We start from the raw sequence: 17,882 nt of genomic DNA on the forward strand, positions 1-17,882 counted from the left end.
TTCTAGACACACTACTAAACTTCTATACTCTCTATTATTCCAATTCTTTTTTTTTTAAAAAAAAAAGAGGATATATTTTACGTAATATTTATATTTAGCGACAAAAAAAATATAATTTCAATCGAGTATCTATGGAATGTCGCAACATATGAGTAAAGTCAAGTCCTCAAGACCTGGGCGAAATCAGATAGAATCGAGAGAGTTCGAATGAAGTTCGATTTTTTTCCTGAAAAATTATATTATTACATATGATTAAAATTATTATTATATATATATCAAAATTTTGTAGGACTCTATAAGACGTGTTCAGTTCAATTTTCATTGAGACTTTACAGTTTCAGTGTTTTTAGAGGCTATTCAATCCTAAATTCTATTTTATATCTATATAAAGGATAATATGTTTTTGGATATTCAAAAACAGATCATTAAAATATCAAATATTGTCTTTTTAAAGAGATCTCAGAAATTTCATAAATTCCAGGGATATTCATAAAAAAAATCAAGATATGTCAAATTCTTTTTGATAATCAAACCCTTCGAATAGAAATCAAGGGAACATATAAATTTATACCCATATATTTTATTAATAAAATTATGTTTTTTTATATTTTATTTATGATTATAATTTATTTTCTATCACATCAAAATTTATTACAAATAATATAACATATATTGTTTTTTAAAACTTTTTTATACATATTTAGTCATAGAGAACCTATTAATGAAAAAAAGAAGAGAAGAGAGAAGTCGGGAAGAAGAATAAATACGTGGTTAGTGGAGTGACAGAAGTTAGACACGTGGGAAAAAAATTCTTATAAATTTAGCTTATTTGAGATGAAATTAAGGTGTAGAATTGATCAATTATTCTCTACAATTTCATCGAGTTTTGTGATATCCCATCTCCCCCATCTCAATTTAAATAAAATATTCAATTGAGTATAAAATTTTAATGTCGTAAATTTATTTTTTTGACTATAAACCATGTAGAATAAAATCAGAATAACACAAAGCTGTGATCGATATTATGCAAATCAGGCACTCGAGCGTCAGTTCCCTTTAAATTGTGATGGAGGAAATTAAAATACTTACTCTTTCGTAAATTCTTGACTATGACACTTTTGGATTATTTTTTTATATAATTTAAAGCCTTATTTTTTATTATTATCTTTTCGATTATTTTTTAACTATTTTTCTAGAGAAATGTGTAGTTAAAAAAAATCATTTTAATGAAGGGTAAACATGAAAATATCTATATACACGATTAACTATTCTTCTAGAAAATGTGAAGTAGCTAAAAGAGATGGAATATTATGCACACACAAATTATTTTTCAAAATCAAAAGTATGAAATACTTTATTAAAAATTAGATATTTAATTGTAACGTAGCTTAGTTCAAATATCTAAAATTTTGCCTATATTATTAAACCAAAATAAAAAATGCAATCAGACGGACTTGTCTGTTTCGATTTCTAGTTTGTTTTTTTTGTTTTTTTTCTATGGGAAACGGACCTTGTCCCGAAGCTCCCACCCCTCGTGACGGTCAGGGGTTGAGCCGCACGCCCCCAAGCCTTATTATAGTTTCGATTTCTAGTTGATGAATTAATTGTCCCATACAATATACATCATTCATTTAGTTTTCCTCTTCTCTAAGATGCTTTAGATAAATGTTCACCACACACTGAGAATCTTATCAATTCTCTGGAATTTTATTGCTGCCAATCAGAGGATTACACTTCGTAAATTGGAGTCCATGAATTTGAAAAAAATTTTGCCAACGAAAAATTGGTAAGAAAATCATGATAATAAATGGTGATTATCATATATATGGAGAAAGATATTAAATGAGATCTCATGAGCTTAATTGGAAAATTTGCTTAATTAGGGATATGAAATTTTTTGGCAATCATACTGGATGATATGCTGTATAGAGTCCAACACGATATAACAAACTTTTAAAATTTTCCTTGTTTTGAAATCTTATTTTATGGAGTTCCAAGAAAATATGTTATGAGAGTAACGATTTATGGTTAGCTATTATCATATGAGAACATTCTTTTATGGTGTTGAAGAAACCCCAGCTTACATTTAGTCGGTCTCTGAACAAAGAAAATTTGAGTGTCACATTAAGAAAATAATATATACTATGTAAAGTTCACATTACAATCAATAATATTTTAAAAAAGACAAATGAAATATTTGTTATGAGAGACCGGTTGTGTATCTTAATATTAGACTACGTCCAAAGCAGTAAATCAGAAAAGTAATTGTTAGAGCATAAATGAAAACTAATTTCGAGCCCACAAAATTTACTAAGAAATTTAATGGAAAACTTACATAAATATACAATATTAAAAAAATATTTATCATTTATAGCAATAAAAAAATAATTTCACTGAACACTTATAATACATTTATAATACAGTTTTAATACATATTGCAGAGAACTATTTATAAAACATGTATAATACAAGTTTTATAGATGGATAATACATTTATCACATATTTTAATAGACTTATAATACATTATGTTAGTTTCTTACTACACAAACATAATATATATTTTAAAACACTTCTAATACATTTATATTGTATGCATAATTCACTTTTAATACAAGTGTAGATTTATCATAATATTACTATAAATGGTAATAAATAAAAAATATCGCTAAAATCAGTAATTAATTTTTAAAAAGCACTCAATCAAGTAATTTTTTCAAATTTAATTATGTGACTATTATTCAAAAATATTTGGACCAAGTCTTCTAATGATATAAAATGAAAAACTATTCTATTAAAGAATTTTGCCGAACTCAAACTAATGGAGCAGATCAGATTTAACTAGGCTGCCGTCCGCATGTTTTGGGCCTTGAGTGCATGAGTCATAACGTGGCCCAAGTTAGATCCAGGTAAGTTCTCTTCCATTCTCTTCTCTTTTTCTTTCATTACATTAATGGTAATTATAATACAATCACAGGAAAATCAATAAATTAAGTATATATGTTGCCTAGAATAGAAAGTATCATTTTAGCCGGAACTCATCCCAAAGATATTACATGGCAATCGTTAGAATTTAAAAAGATTACCCAATCTGATCTGTGACTATAAAGTTAAGCATGCTATCAAGTGTAATATTTAAAAAAATTAAATTTATTTTAAAATATAGAAACGCGTATCTTTTTTTCAACGGATTAATAAGTAAATTTTTCACATTAAATGAAATTGAACAAGTTAGCAAGAGAAATGGGTCGGTCTAAGTTTAATTGAACATGAAATTTAAGAACAGAAATAAGATCATTGAATTTTATAATCTTCCAGTGTTTGTGTGTAACATATTAAAATTAAAATTATAAGCCATAATTATGGAAAAAATTCTATTGGCACATCATCCCTAAATGAGTCTTATAGTGCACGATCCAAATTTAGTCGAGACTTCAATATGGGCTCCAGACATTGTATGTAATATTTTTATAATACAAACTGTGAAAACAAATTGAAACGTAGAAAACACTGCTTCATGTTTTTATTTCATTACGTTTTTATTCGTAGTAACAAGTCTTAAAAAGGAAATAGTAAATGAGGCAGTAAGATTATTAACGTCTTTGTTTATTTTTTTAGATTGTTTCAGAAGAAAGAAATATCTCTTTTTATACTTAGCAACTCGTTACACATGATATCCTATCCGATTTAAAGAGCATTTTGATATATTATACATTTTTTGTTTAAGACTATAAAATTGGAAAGTCCTTTGTTAATGCAAACTAAAATTTAAAAAATTAAAGCGGAGGAAATAGGAAGAGACAATTGAGAAAAATGAAGCAATTAATCTTTTGTCTGCTAGTTTTTGTGTACACGATTGTTTGTGGAAAATGAGGAAAGCAAAAGCAAAAAGGCAATGTGCGTACAGCTTCCACTTTATTGATTTGCAAAGTCAAAAAGATTCCATCTCCAGAAACAGTATTCTCACTTTTCATACAAATTTCTTAACACTAGTCTACCACTATAAATGAGTTCATACATCTACATTTACAACCTATTTATTAGTTACTCTAAGAAGATGAATGGCAACAATGCATTTAAAGTATATAATTTCACACTTCTTTCTTTCGTCCACTAATTTCAGGTCCACAGATTAATTACAGAGTTTCAATTTTGTAAATCCCAATCAAAAGTCTTAAATGAAATTGAAATGTAGATTGAGACTAGACATACCCAGTTGCCACTTTTTCTTCTATTTTCGGTTGTTTTCATTGATGCTGTGCTTTTCAGTTTTCTTTTTACGACAACTTGTGCTCCATCGGTGCAAGAAACTATCTAATTTTCGTATTCTAATGACATTATAAAAAAACAAAAGCTTTTTATGTTCAAAAGAATCTCCTGAATTTGCATCCAAACAGGGAAAAAAGAGGTGGAAGAAAACGAACAGTACATTGCTCCGATTGTCTCAAATCTAGACTCCCATTATCAGGTATAAGAATTTGGAAAAACAAGCTAGGATTTTAAGAAGATGGACTTACTAGATTCTAGATAAATTATTAATATATATTAAGTAAAGTTTAATATACATATACAGGATAATTATCAAAAGCTAATGAATTAAGTCGAACTTGAAAGCAAAATTGTAACACCACCCTTGAAAGAGGAAGAAACATATAAATACATGAAATAATGTTAAATTTTGAACATGTAGTTATAAAAGTACAATGAGTGTAGTCACCTTAGAGATTGAAAATATCAAATTTATAATCGGATTATGTGAGTCCCAAATATTGCCGAAAGCGTAGAGGGGAAACAAGTTAAGAGTAATTTATTAGGATTTTTCTGCAGAATATCTTTCAAATCAAGCACCATTGTTTCGTAAGGCTTACCAAATAGTGTTTCTCTTTTTCTGTGTTTTCAATGAAGATGGAAAAAGCAAAAGACTACTACACTAGCAGGTAATTAGAGGTAGTAAGTCGAAAAATAATAATTTACCTAACCTTTTGTCTTTCCAGACATTTGTTTAAACTGTATTTATGAAGAAATTGACCCTCAGCAACTGAGATTTATTGTCATATACACATGCGAGTTGTAAAAGGTGTTTCTTCAAGACACAAAAGTAATAATAGTCAAAATGCAAAATTTATATGTATAATTCCTTGCAGTGTAGAGGAAGAGGGAGAGAGAGAGAGAAAAGGGTATTTTTTGGAGAAAATCAAAAAGGGAGAAAGGGTTTTTTGAAGAAAGTATAGAAAGGCAGGAAATCAGATCTGAATGTTTGCAGAAAGCCATCATGACCACAATCATAACACACAATGACTATATTCATACGTTACTGACCAAAGAAACATAGATCATGGCCCAATAAAAGGCAGTAATGATGAAACTATTTTTCAGGTTGGGATTTGTAACCCCAAAAAAAGTCAAGATATTTCATCATTACACCAATCTTCAGAAACGGACAAACAATAGCTTCAGAAAATCAACGGAAACAAAACAAAACAAATACTGTTATGAGTGAGTGATAGGCTTACCAATGAAATGGATCTAATTAATTAAGTAATCTGCTGAGTAAGTGAGCAATATTCATTGTGGGGAATGAAGCCTGGTCCGACGACACCAAAAACATAATCCAACATTATAGATCTATGAACAATATACAGATCTATAAAATAAAGTAAGAAAGAATTTGATTCCTCGAGCCAGACAACATTCCCCGCAATAGAAAAACTCCTCTCTGTATGTGTGGTACCATATATTTTCCCCCTCGAAAGTATCGCCTTTGTTTAAGGAGGAAACTGGACTGAGAGCAGAGAAAAGATGAAAGGGATAGAGATTTTAGAGTGTGTGATGATGAAGAGAATGATTTGTTAGGTAAAAAATAAAGAAGAGTTGAAGAGTAGGAGGGGAGGGGCAAGGGGTTAATAGGACAAAAATGAGGGGCATAGTCTGACTCTACCAGCTGTGGGCGTTTCTGAAATGACAACCAACCCCATGCACAATCCTCAATTCTCAATATTCTAATCACCTGAAGAATATTGATTAACCATAATTTATACTAATACTCTCTCCTATATATATATATCACCATTATGATATTCATTCAAAATCTAATTACTCCTTCATATGACACGGTTCTATTACAATCATCAAACTACTTAATTTTTTTAGTGTGAAGCGTAGGGGGGAGTTTAATTTGATTTAACTCTGAGAGATAAATTGAATTACAGTGTTAATGCGATTTAGGTAATTGGATTGGAGTCAAGCGTTTAGCTAATTAATGACTACGTATCCGTAATCGTATTAAGTGTGTAACCGATCAAGTAAACGAGTAGGTCAACCGTGTCAACATAAAGAAGTAAATAGATATGGAATTATGAAACAAATGATTAATGATTTTGTCACCTCCCTAAAACCCTATACTAAAACGCGCGCTGCTCTACCAAATTATAGTACATGAACCCAAGTAGTAGCTATATATAGCTTATTTTACAGCTTGGTCAACTAAGACTAAAAGTCACGAATATTGTGGAAAATAACACTGTACTAACACATTAATTCCCCCTTTCAATTTAGATGGTATTATTTGACTTTATTAAGAGTCTAAATCGAATATTTTTATTTTGAAAATTGTGATCTAAAACAAGTGATAAATGTTTGTGTAACTATAAATTATTTTATTAAGAATAAAATAAATTTTTTAAAATTAAATTATTACTAATATAAAAATATCACTTTTTCAGATGGAGTAAAAAAGAAAGCATCTCATGGAACCGAGGGAATATTTCTTTATATCTTGCAACCTTAAAAAAAGAAAGTGGGAGTACTTTTTTATAAAACTCAATTTATATGGCTCATTTTTTTTTAATCCGTCTAAAATATAAATAATTTAATTTGAAGAATTTTTACTTTACTCTTACTGCAATGATTTAGAATCAGTTTCTAATTAAATGATGGTAGGATTAGATTTTATGCTCAAATTTGGTGATGAGAGAATTATGAAATAAAATGTGTGTATGAGGGAGAGGGGAATTTAATGAGAGCACACAAGTGAGTCAGAGGAGTGGTTGAGTTGTTGAGTAACCAGATAATAATGGAAAAAATATAATTGTTTTAACTTCCAATGTTTGTTATGACTTGTCGTCTTGTTGGTACTCCTATATGACCATGGGTTTATGTCCCCCATACTAGTGTAGCATCTATTTTATCGGCTTCAAATAATGTCACAACAAATAAAATTTTATACATTAAATAAAATTATACTCTCTCCATTTTTATTCATCTCATAAATATGGATAGACACAACGTTGATCTATATTGTTGGTATGTTTGAAATGATTTCAAAAGCGCGTCTGACTAAAATTAAAGGGAAAAATTATAAATAAAATAAATAAAATCACTCAATCCTTGCTTTTTTTTCTCCACACTAACCTATTTTCTTCTTCTTCACACTATCTCTATTTACTTCCTATTTTAAATCTTGATATTTTTTCTTTCAAAATTCATTAAGAAGAAGTTCTTCACACACACCTCCATCTACTCCCCATTTTGAATCTTGATTTTTTTCTTTCAAAAACTATTAAGAAGAAGAAGAATTTTATCTAAAAACCTATAAGTCAAACTTCTTTTTAATGGTTTTTAGATAGAATTCTTCTTCTTCTTCTTAATGGTTTTTGAAAGTAAAAAATCAAGATTTAAAATGGGGAGAAGATGGAGGTGGGTGTGAAGAACTTCTTCTTAATGAATTTTGAAAGAAAAAATATCAAGATTTAAAATGGGGAGTAAATAGAGGTGGTGTGAAGAAGAGGGTAGATGGGTGTGAAGAAGAAAGGGCGCGGGGGTTGAGTGATTTTTATTTTTTTTAATTTTAGTTTGACGCGCACTTTTTTATTTTTTCTGACACGTCAGTTTTAGAGTGTAATAAATTCACTTTTAGATAGTTTAGGTGTGTAATAGGCCGCAATTATAGTTTAAGTGTGTAATTGATTTTTCGGTACAACTTCATGAGGGAATTTATGTCTTTTTCCCTCTTTTCTTATAGTCAATTGCAAAAAGAATAATATATTTTTATATTTATTAATAATTTAATTCTAAAACATTCATTTTACTCTTTAATAAAATGATCTATAATCACACAAGTTTTAAATTTTTTTAATTTTTTTCGATATCAGTCAAAATCATATAAATTGAAACTAACCTGTAAATAAATGAAAATAAGAAAGGGACCCTCGTTTGGCGTGTCCTTTTTGCTAGATCTGTCAAAATGAATTTTGCTCGTGAGACCGTCCCAACCCAGCCCTTGAATTAAGTGGGGTTAGACTAAATTTTTTTTAGCGCATTTAGGAACGAGACTTTTTAGCCCAGCCTTATATGGTCCGCCAGTCTCATGTGCTCAACCAGCGAGCCTTAGAGGCCGATCCGTGGGTAATGAATTTTTAAAATATTTATTATATACATATTTTAAGAAGTATTTTATTTTTTCAAATCTTCAGCAACTAGGCAATTGAAGTTATTATAACTATAAATTTTTGACCTCTTTTACTTTTGTGTTTATGCTTAATTTCTCGTTTCTCCTTTTTTTTCTTCTAGTTTACAAAAATTGATCATGTAATATATGTTGTTATAATGAATATTATGCTTGTTGACTATTGTATCTTGCATGTTCTATTGTTTTCTAAGTAATCCCACTAAAGTATGTGGAACTCATGGACATGAGAATTTTTGACGTATTAATGTTGTGTTTATCAATGTTCGATAGTCTTACTAAAAGACCAATATTGTCCATCTTTTGATTGAAGGGTCAATCTGTAGCCCGGTTAGGACTGAATTAGACTGTTATTTTATAGGTTCTTTAATTAAAAAGATCAGCCCATTATAACCCATTTAACACGCTAATTCTTTGAGATTGAATTGAATTAAATTGGATCAGCCCATTTTTACAAGCGAAGAAGTCGAGTATGAGGACCGACAGATTGGGTCAGACTTCCATCTCTTTCTTTCTGCCTCTTTTCTGTTCTTTACCCTTCAGTTTTTTTTCCCTCACCCTTCAAAAATTTAATGCATTTTGCATTTGTTATTCTATTCAATCTACTCCCCCCCCCGCCCTTTATATTTCATTTTTCCTGACTTACGTGACATATTTCGTATTTTTGAGAATTTAATAAGTTTTTATAAATAATTTTTTATATATTTTTAAAAATTATTAATTATTGTATTTTATAATATTTTATTAAATAATTTTTAAATATATAAATTTTTATTTTTTTAAAAATTAAATATTTCATGTTCAAATTTACAATCAAAATTAAATTATTTAACTCTCAAAATTCAAATAGAATTATATAAATTGAGACAGACGGAGTATTAAGCCCATGTTAACTGACACAATTCTTTAAAAAAAATATTAAATTAAATTTTTTAATGATATTTTGAAAATTTCAATTTAACTATGGTGGAGTATTATTTTATATAGTTATTTGAAATTAAGAAAAATATCGGAGAAAATTAATAAAATTAATTAGATTTATTAAATAAATAAATAATAAAATTGTTTTAATATAAAAATCCAGTAAATTTAAATGGATGGAGTATATTTTTTGGAACAGAGATAACTTGAAATGTTTGTTTACTTTCAAGAGAATTAAAACACAATTGCAAATTTTTTGAATAGGTAACTTGGTACTTGTTGAACCAAAAGTGGCGTAGGAAACTTTTAATGGTGGTAAAATACACATGGAGAGCTTTTGTGTCACCAATATGGTTATAGTATCAGTGAGACTGTTTCACCCTTAATCAAAGGTTTTAGGTTTGAGCTTTGGATATTGAGAAAATTCTGTTGGAAGTGTCACCTTCAAATAGGCCCTGCAGTGAGTGATTCAAATTTAATCAAAAGCTCCAACGTAAGCTTCGGACACCGGCCGAAATTTTTTTTATTTTATTTTTTTAAAAAGAGAGCTTGTTGTGTCATGATGCTGATAGATGAACATTTGAGGATTTTTATTAGTTGAATAATATAGGCAAGTCTTTACAAACTGATTGAAAGTTGTGAAAATTTTATGTAACAAAGTTATGAGACAATTTATATTGAAGTTGACGATCTGTCAAGAATTGTAACAAATTTTTTTCAAACTTGTGACGAGATTTTATACTAAAGTCCTTTTTCTTAGTATAAAATCCTTTTTCTTATTTTTAACAACTCCTTTTTCTTAAAAAACTATCCTTGAAATGTAGACATCATTTGGATTGGCTCAATTAGTGGATTTGCAGTATTCTCAATATAAGTGTAAAATATTTTCAGATTATGAAGAAAAAATATATTTGGAATTGTAATATCAAAAAGTTCACGAAAAAGACAAATTAGTAGTCACTCATCAACCAAAATTGGGTTTTTCCCGTCCGATTGAATTCTGGCCTGTCGACTCACAAGTTGAAGCCCAAATTATCAACCAAAATTCAAGTCCAAATTATTTTTTAGTAGTAAAGCCTCAAATTCAATGTGCGATGGCTATTTGTTAAAAGCATGGATGTCCAACTATGATAATTTTACCCTGTATAGCCACCACCCAAATTATTAGCCAAAAAATTGTGAATACATAAATCATACAACATAGAGTATATTTGGCGAGCGAATGTGATTATTTTTACGACCGGCTAAGTGTATATTTTGCCCTCAGCGTAAAAAGCCCTAAATTCATGTATTACTAGTGTTACTGTCGGTCATAGTTGGACTTTATCATGGATTTATTTAAAACTCATTTACTTAAATAATATAGTATAAAACATTAATTACGAGTTTTATTATATGTTTTAACTTTATCAAAAATAGTCATATTTTTTTAACTCAAAATAGTAAAAAAAAAAAAAAAAAATCTCTTTCTTCCCCTCTATCTCTCTCATTTTTTCTTTTCCTTTTTTTTCTCTCTCTCTCTCTTTCTCCTTCCTCATCCCACCCCTCTCCCCGGCCCCCCTCTCTCTCCTTCCTTCTTCTCATTTCCCCCCCCCCCCCCCTTTTTTTCCCTCTCTCTCTTTCTCTTTCTCTTTCTTTCTTTTTTTTAAAATAATAATTAATTATTCTAATATAAACTTAATTTTGGATTGAATATTATGAAAATAATTATTTTACTATTTTTTAAATTGGATGATATTAAATACATATATAATGCATTTATAATACAATAAAGAAAATAAATATAAAGAATAATTGTAATACATTTTTGAATTTAATATATTATACATATTATAGGCATGTTTCAATGCACGTCGTGAATATATAACTAAAATATTTTTAATATGATAATATATTCCGTTAATAAGAGAAAAAATAAAAAATAATTATAATAGATTTTGAATTCAATATATTATATTATAGGCATGTTTCAATGCACGTGAAAAATATATAACTAAAATATTTTTAATACAATAATATATTTTAGCACCGTTAATAAGAGAAAAAAATTAAAAGTAATTATAATATTTTTTTAATTCAATATATTATTCATATTATAGGCATGTTTCAATGCACGTGGTGAATATATAACTAAAATATTTTTAATACATATGTATTATAAGTATTATGTGTGAAGTTCAAACCTTCCAATATTAATCAAATTAATTTACGTTGTTAGAAATGAATTATATTTGTTGAAATAACAACAATCGAATTCATAACAATGTATAATATTGAATTCGAATTGTAATACATTTTGAATTTAATGTATTATACATATTAAGGACATGTTTCAATGCACGTGAAGAATATATAACTAAAATATTTTTAATACAATAATATATTCCGTTAATAAGAAAAAAATAAAATATAAATTATAATAGATTTTGAATTCAATATATTATAGGTACATTTCAATGCACGTGGTGAATATATAACTAAAATACTTTTAATACAATAATATATTCCGTTAATAAGAGAAACAATAAAACATAATTATAATAGATTTTGAATTCAATATATTATAAGCATGTTTCAATGCTCGTGGTGAATATAACAACAACAACCCAGTGAAATCCCACACGTGGATCTGGGGAGGGTAAAGTGTACGCAGACCTGACTCCTACCAAGGTAGGACGGCTATTTCCGAAAGACACTCGGCTCAGAAAAATCATAAGAGAAGACAGATAAGGATAAGAAGTTCAAAGCTAAGCAAATAACAAGAGCAACTCAGATATTCATAATACAATAATATTATTTTAGTTCCATTAATAAGAGAAAAAATAAACAATAATTATAATACATTTTTGAAATCAATTTATGATACATATTATATGCATCTTTCAATAAATGTGGTGAATATATAATTAAAATATTTTTAATACAAATATATTATAAGTATTATATGTGAATTTCAAATATTTCAGTACTATTTAAAATTAATTTTAAATTAGAATAATTAGTAATTTTTTTTAAAAAAAAGAGAAAGAGAAAGAGAAAGAAATAGATAGAAAAAAAGAAGAAGAAGAAGAACGCAGAAAGGGGGAGAGAAGGAGAGAGAGGGGGGGGGAGGTAATATGGTGATTTTAGTTATTAAATAAAATAAATATGCTATAGATAGTAATAAAAAAAAGTATCATAAAAAAATAATTATTGATTTAAAAGAGTTCATTTATATAAAAATTCAATTATTTAAGTTGTCCATTTGTGATGGGTTAACCTGAGGATAATCCCAAACCAGCCCATCATTAAACTCAATTTTGCCCAAACACCTATTAAAAATTAAACGATTTGGTTGAATTATATGTGTTTGGGTTGGTTGATTTTGCAACCCCAGCCCAAACTAGAATAAAAGATATATGGAAAAAATTACTTAAATGTACAACTTATTTTATTATATTCTCTAAAATTTTCTATCATTTAAAAAAATTACAAAATTATCTACTCTCTCTTATTCTCGAATACATCACTCTTACGCGATGTATCAGGACGTGATATATCGGCAAAAGTGTGTCTTGTATAAACAAAAGCAATATATCAGGACGCGATGTATCAGACCATTGAGTGATGTATCAAAAATCGGGATGCAGTGTATCGGAAAGTTCCAAAACCGAGACGCGATGTATCGAGACATTGATTGATGTATCCGAAATTCTTAAATTTTAACGATTTTTTGTAATTTGAAAAAAAGTAGGAATATAATGTAATTAGCTTTTAACATTATAAGATTTGTGTAAAATTACAAAAATATATCTCTAGCACAACACATTAAAGGATTAAATTATAAAAATTATTAAGTGATAATTGAGATAAGATCAAGTATTAATTGTGAATCAAGAAAAACTTACCTAAGCTAGAATATACACTAATATATTAAATTATAAAAAATATTAAGTGATAATTGAGATGTATTAATTGATTATAATTAAATACTTCCTCCATTCTCTTTTACTTTAGAAAATCAAGAGAGAAATAATGATTTTCTTCAAATTTGATCCTATCATTAATTAAATATATTTTAATGCATAGTCGAATTTAGATTTACAAAGTATAGTCGAAAAGAATAAATTAGTTAAATAAATATTTAGCTATTGCTTTAATTTCATAGGTGAGTGCAAAACACAAACTAAACAAGTAAATAAAACGGAGATAGTAATCGTGTAAAAAATACATATCATGCGCACATTGTTTTGGTGTAGTTAATTGTACTGCTACAAATTTTAATCCTGGACCGGAAGACCCTTTTTGATCATTTCTTTTCTTAATCAATTGAATAGGGTGGTTCAAAATTGAAATGAATTTAAAAATTGCTATTGATAATAAATTATTGATTTAATATTTTGATAATGATTTTGATTTTAGTTTTTATTGGATTATCGATTTCGTAATGATTTAGGATTTTTTTTCTTTATGGATAAATGAATAACTCGATAATAGTTGAGGAAAAATATAATAGGTTCATTATGTTTTTACTAGTGTAAATAATACAAAAATCAGTTGGTTCCTTTAATTTGTATCAAATGTTATGCTTGTTATTTTCTACTTGCAGTCAATCTTCCTAATATTGTGTGCCTCGTGTTGCTAATACTTATTCTAAATTTGTAGATCATATTCAATTTAATGAAACCTGATTTTCAGGCATAAATAATTGATGATTTTTAATTACTTTATTGATTAGATTTCATTTATCACATTATTTGAAATTAGAAATGACTTTCAATAAGGAAAATTTATTTATGTGTAATCTTAATGGTTAATTCGATAATCAAAATCAATAATCAATAACTGATTAATCGATATCTTAACAATTTAACATGCCTATAAATTGATAATCGATAAATCAAATCGATAATCTTTAAAAATGAACCACCAACACACAATCTTGAGTATACGAGGTTGATATGCAACCACATGCAGTACATACTAAGGAAGCAACATCTAACACCACTAAAATAAACAAAAGCGATATGATTGTTATATTGATCATATAATCCATTGAATTATTCCATTTCAAAATTATAAAGATCAGAATCTCAACATCACATGGACAGTTATATTATACTTATTCCAATCTGAAGTTATTGAAGTTAGAGTTTTGAAAAAGTATGTATTATATTTGGTCCAAATTATTAATGCCAAAAATGAAAGAAATAAGCTGATAAAGTCAACGAGGTAGTTCAGAAAAAATGATGTTTCGAAGGGATAACTCAATGCCACATATATATATAAATATAAATTATTAATCCTTGCTGGACCTTAGAGTTTGCGTGGCACAAGGCTTATTATATAATTCCATATGATCCGTTCCTTTCACTTCACATAAGCAATTATTTTGAACTCAGAATCTCAGATCCATATATGTCATTCCATCTGTATAAATAATAGTAACCATTTATCCTTATCCTTAATATGAATGAATACGTCGTCTTGTCCAATATAATTCATCATAAGTTAATTTGTACCCAAGTTGATAGATACTTATGTATTGATTTGGTTTTATTTCATGTGACATTTTAACCCCAAATTTTAAAGTATTTATTTATTTTTGAAATTCATGTTCGATCAAATAAAATCAAGTAAAATGTAATGAATGGAATATTATTCACAAGAAAATCTAAAGTTTGAATGGTCATTCCGCTACTCGATGCTTATATATATATATATATATATATATATATATGGTATGTACTGTATACATGCAATGTATTATACAGAACCCTATGCGGATGGTTTTTAATAATAATATTTTCTCCGTTTTAATTTATATTGACACCCTTTAATTAATTTGATAAATAAAATTTTAAAAGAAGAAAAACAGACTTACGAGATTGGTGATATAAAAGAAACTTTGAATATTTATATGACTATGAATAATTTTAATTGAAATAAAATAAAATAAAATAAAATAAAATTATTTATAATTATTAAAAATAACAATGTTTTTGAGACAAACTAAAAAATGAAAATATGTAAAGTAGCACGAGTCACGAGGTGAGTATCATTAATCGTTGTATCCAAAGGACAATGTTCTATTCAAGAGAGTGATATTCCATGCAAAATGTCGAATTTATACATATCATAATCAGCACATCCATATGAACCTTGACACGCACGACCCACCATTTCTATGTATATAGACTTAGTTGTCCAATTTACCCATCAAGAAACATTATACTACTCCTTTCGTTCCATATTAAATGATCATTTTACTAAAAATATTTATCTCATATTATTTGATTACTTACTAAATCAAAATAGAATTAATTAAATTTTTCTCAATACTAGCGATTTCTATACCCTATATATCTTGCACTGATATAAACAAAGGGCAAAGCGGTAAAGTCTTCCAATGTATTAATAATTTCTTAATCACCGTGCAAAGTTAAAAGTGTCAATCTAATATAAGACGGAGAGAGTACTCTCCAAGATTTACTTCCGCCTATTTCAAAAAAGAATGATTTAATTTAACCTGACACGAAGTTTAAGAATATATATATATTTTTTAATTTTACAATCTTAAATTAAAGTTATATCAAATATATTAAAATTTTATTTAATCTTATGATCTTAAGCATGTCACGTGAAAAGTTGAAATTTAAGTGTTGAAAAAAAAACGAAGGAAATACTAAATTTTAAAATAAAGTACATCAATCACCACAGTTAAATAGTAAATCAGACTGCTATTGATCTAAGAAAATATTATGTTTAATTGGTGAATTTTTTTAAAAATATTCTTTTAAGAAAATAAGTTATTTTAAAATGAGAAAGAATGATTTTCTTCATAAAAGTAAACAAAATAAAATTTCACGAGTACTTATTGTCTCTTCTCGACCCCGCCAAAACACCCATCCACACCCCTATGCCCCCCACCTACCACAGGTGCATAGTATTATATTTATCTAAATTATATATATAATTTATTTTGAAATTTTAATAATATATTTTATTTATTAAATATCAGAAAATAATCTAAAGAGCGAGTTACTTTTTTGAAAGGAAAAAAATTCCCTCATAAAAAGTTTAATTTTCTTCGTAAACACCCTAAGTAAGTAGTAAAACAGGCTTAAGGTTAAAACTAACTGTTACTCTGGAGATAAATTTTTGTTGCTTAACTATCTATCTACTAATTATTATTTGGTAAGCCGACGGAGTTAGAGGTACGAACTTCCTCTTTTGACAATTGCGTAAGTCACTTTATTATTTATTTTAACAAAGTAGAGAGTAGACGTGACTCGTCCACCAACAAGTATTATTTAATGCCATACATATATATGTCTTCTAGAATCTACTACAAGTCTCCGATATATAGAACTTGTCTCAATTGACTTATGTTAAGTGGATTTAAGTACTTTTATAGTATTTCATTAAATAAAAAAGTATTTTAAGCACTTGTTTTAAATTCAAAAAATAAAATTAAACCAAAAATCATAATTACGTTTTAATTTTTAACTTATGACTTATGATTTATAAGCTCAAAGCTATAAGTCTATTCAAATAGACGTATAGTCGTTCATACTCTGTTGTTTAAGGTATAATATAAAATGCGAAAAATATCAAAACAAGTCACTAGAATGTTATATTTATATATGTAGTATTAGCGGAAAATTTAAAATTTAAATTTTCAGAGTTCTAGATTTTAGGATAACAATTTCTAAGTATTTATAACTGAGTTCTAAACATAACTTTTAATACATAATAAAAAATATTATATGCAATCAATTGGGCAAAGCTATCCGGTCAAGTCCTCTGAATACGTATCCTGAAAGCTACCTCTACCCTGGTACAGTATACTAGTATTGAAATTATGACACCATGACAAGGGATTTCCCCCTAGGTTATAATAATTGGATAGTATGAGCTTAGCTAACAAAAAAGAGAAAAGAATATTATGTTAAAACTATGTGCATGTATAGCTTAATTACACCTATTTTGGATCTGAACTTAAGTTTAGCATGATAATGATGTATTTATTATATGTTAAATCAACTTGAATGGAATGGAGAAGCTAGCCAACAAAAAGAAGACAAAAGAACTAGTTATAGTGATGAGAATTAGTTACGCAAGGAGAATTGGAACATTTATCAAATTGGATGTTTGAATTTGGGCACATTATTATTCTAGATTCCGCGGGTAAAAATGAACCAATTCTAGATGCAATTTTACATTTTGAGACACTTTGATTTAATTATTTTTATTGAGATTAAGACGTCTATATAAATATTTAAATATATTAAAATATAAACACTAGATAATTAAGATCATTTGTTTTTCAATATCTGAATATATAATTTATCTTTTTAAAAAATTAATGAATATAAAAAATTAAATTAATTTAATAATATATCAATTAAAAAATTATATGACGGTTAGTGGAATAGTGATGATAATAGTTATGGCTAGTTATGGGGGTTATGGGTATCGAGTGGTGTTGATTTGGCTAATCGTGGTGTTAGTGACAAC

The sequence above is a fragment of the Solanum dulcamara genome, chromosome 4 (genome assembly GCF_947179165.1).
Source record: "Solanum dulcamara chromosome 4, daSolDulc1.2, whole genome shotgun sequence".
NCBI classification, from domain to species: domain Eukaryota; kingdom Viridiplantae; phylum Streptophyta; class Magnoliopsida; order Solanales; family Solanaceae; genus Solanum; species Solanum dulcamara.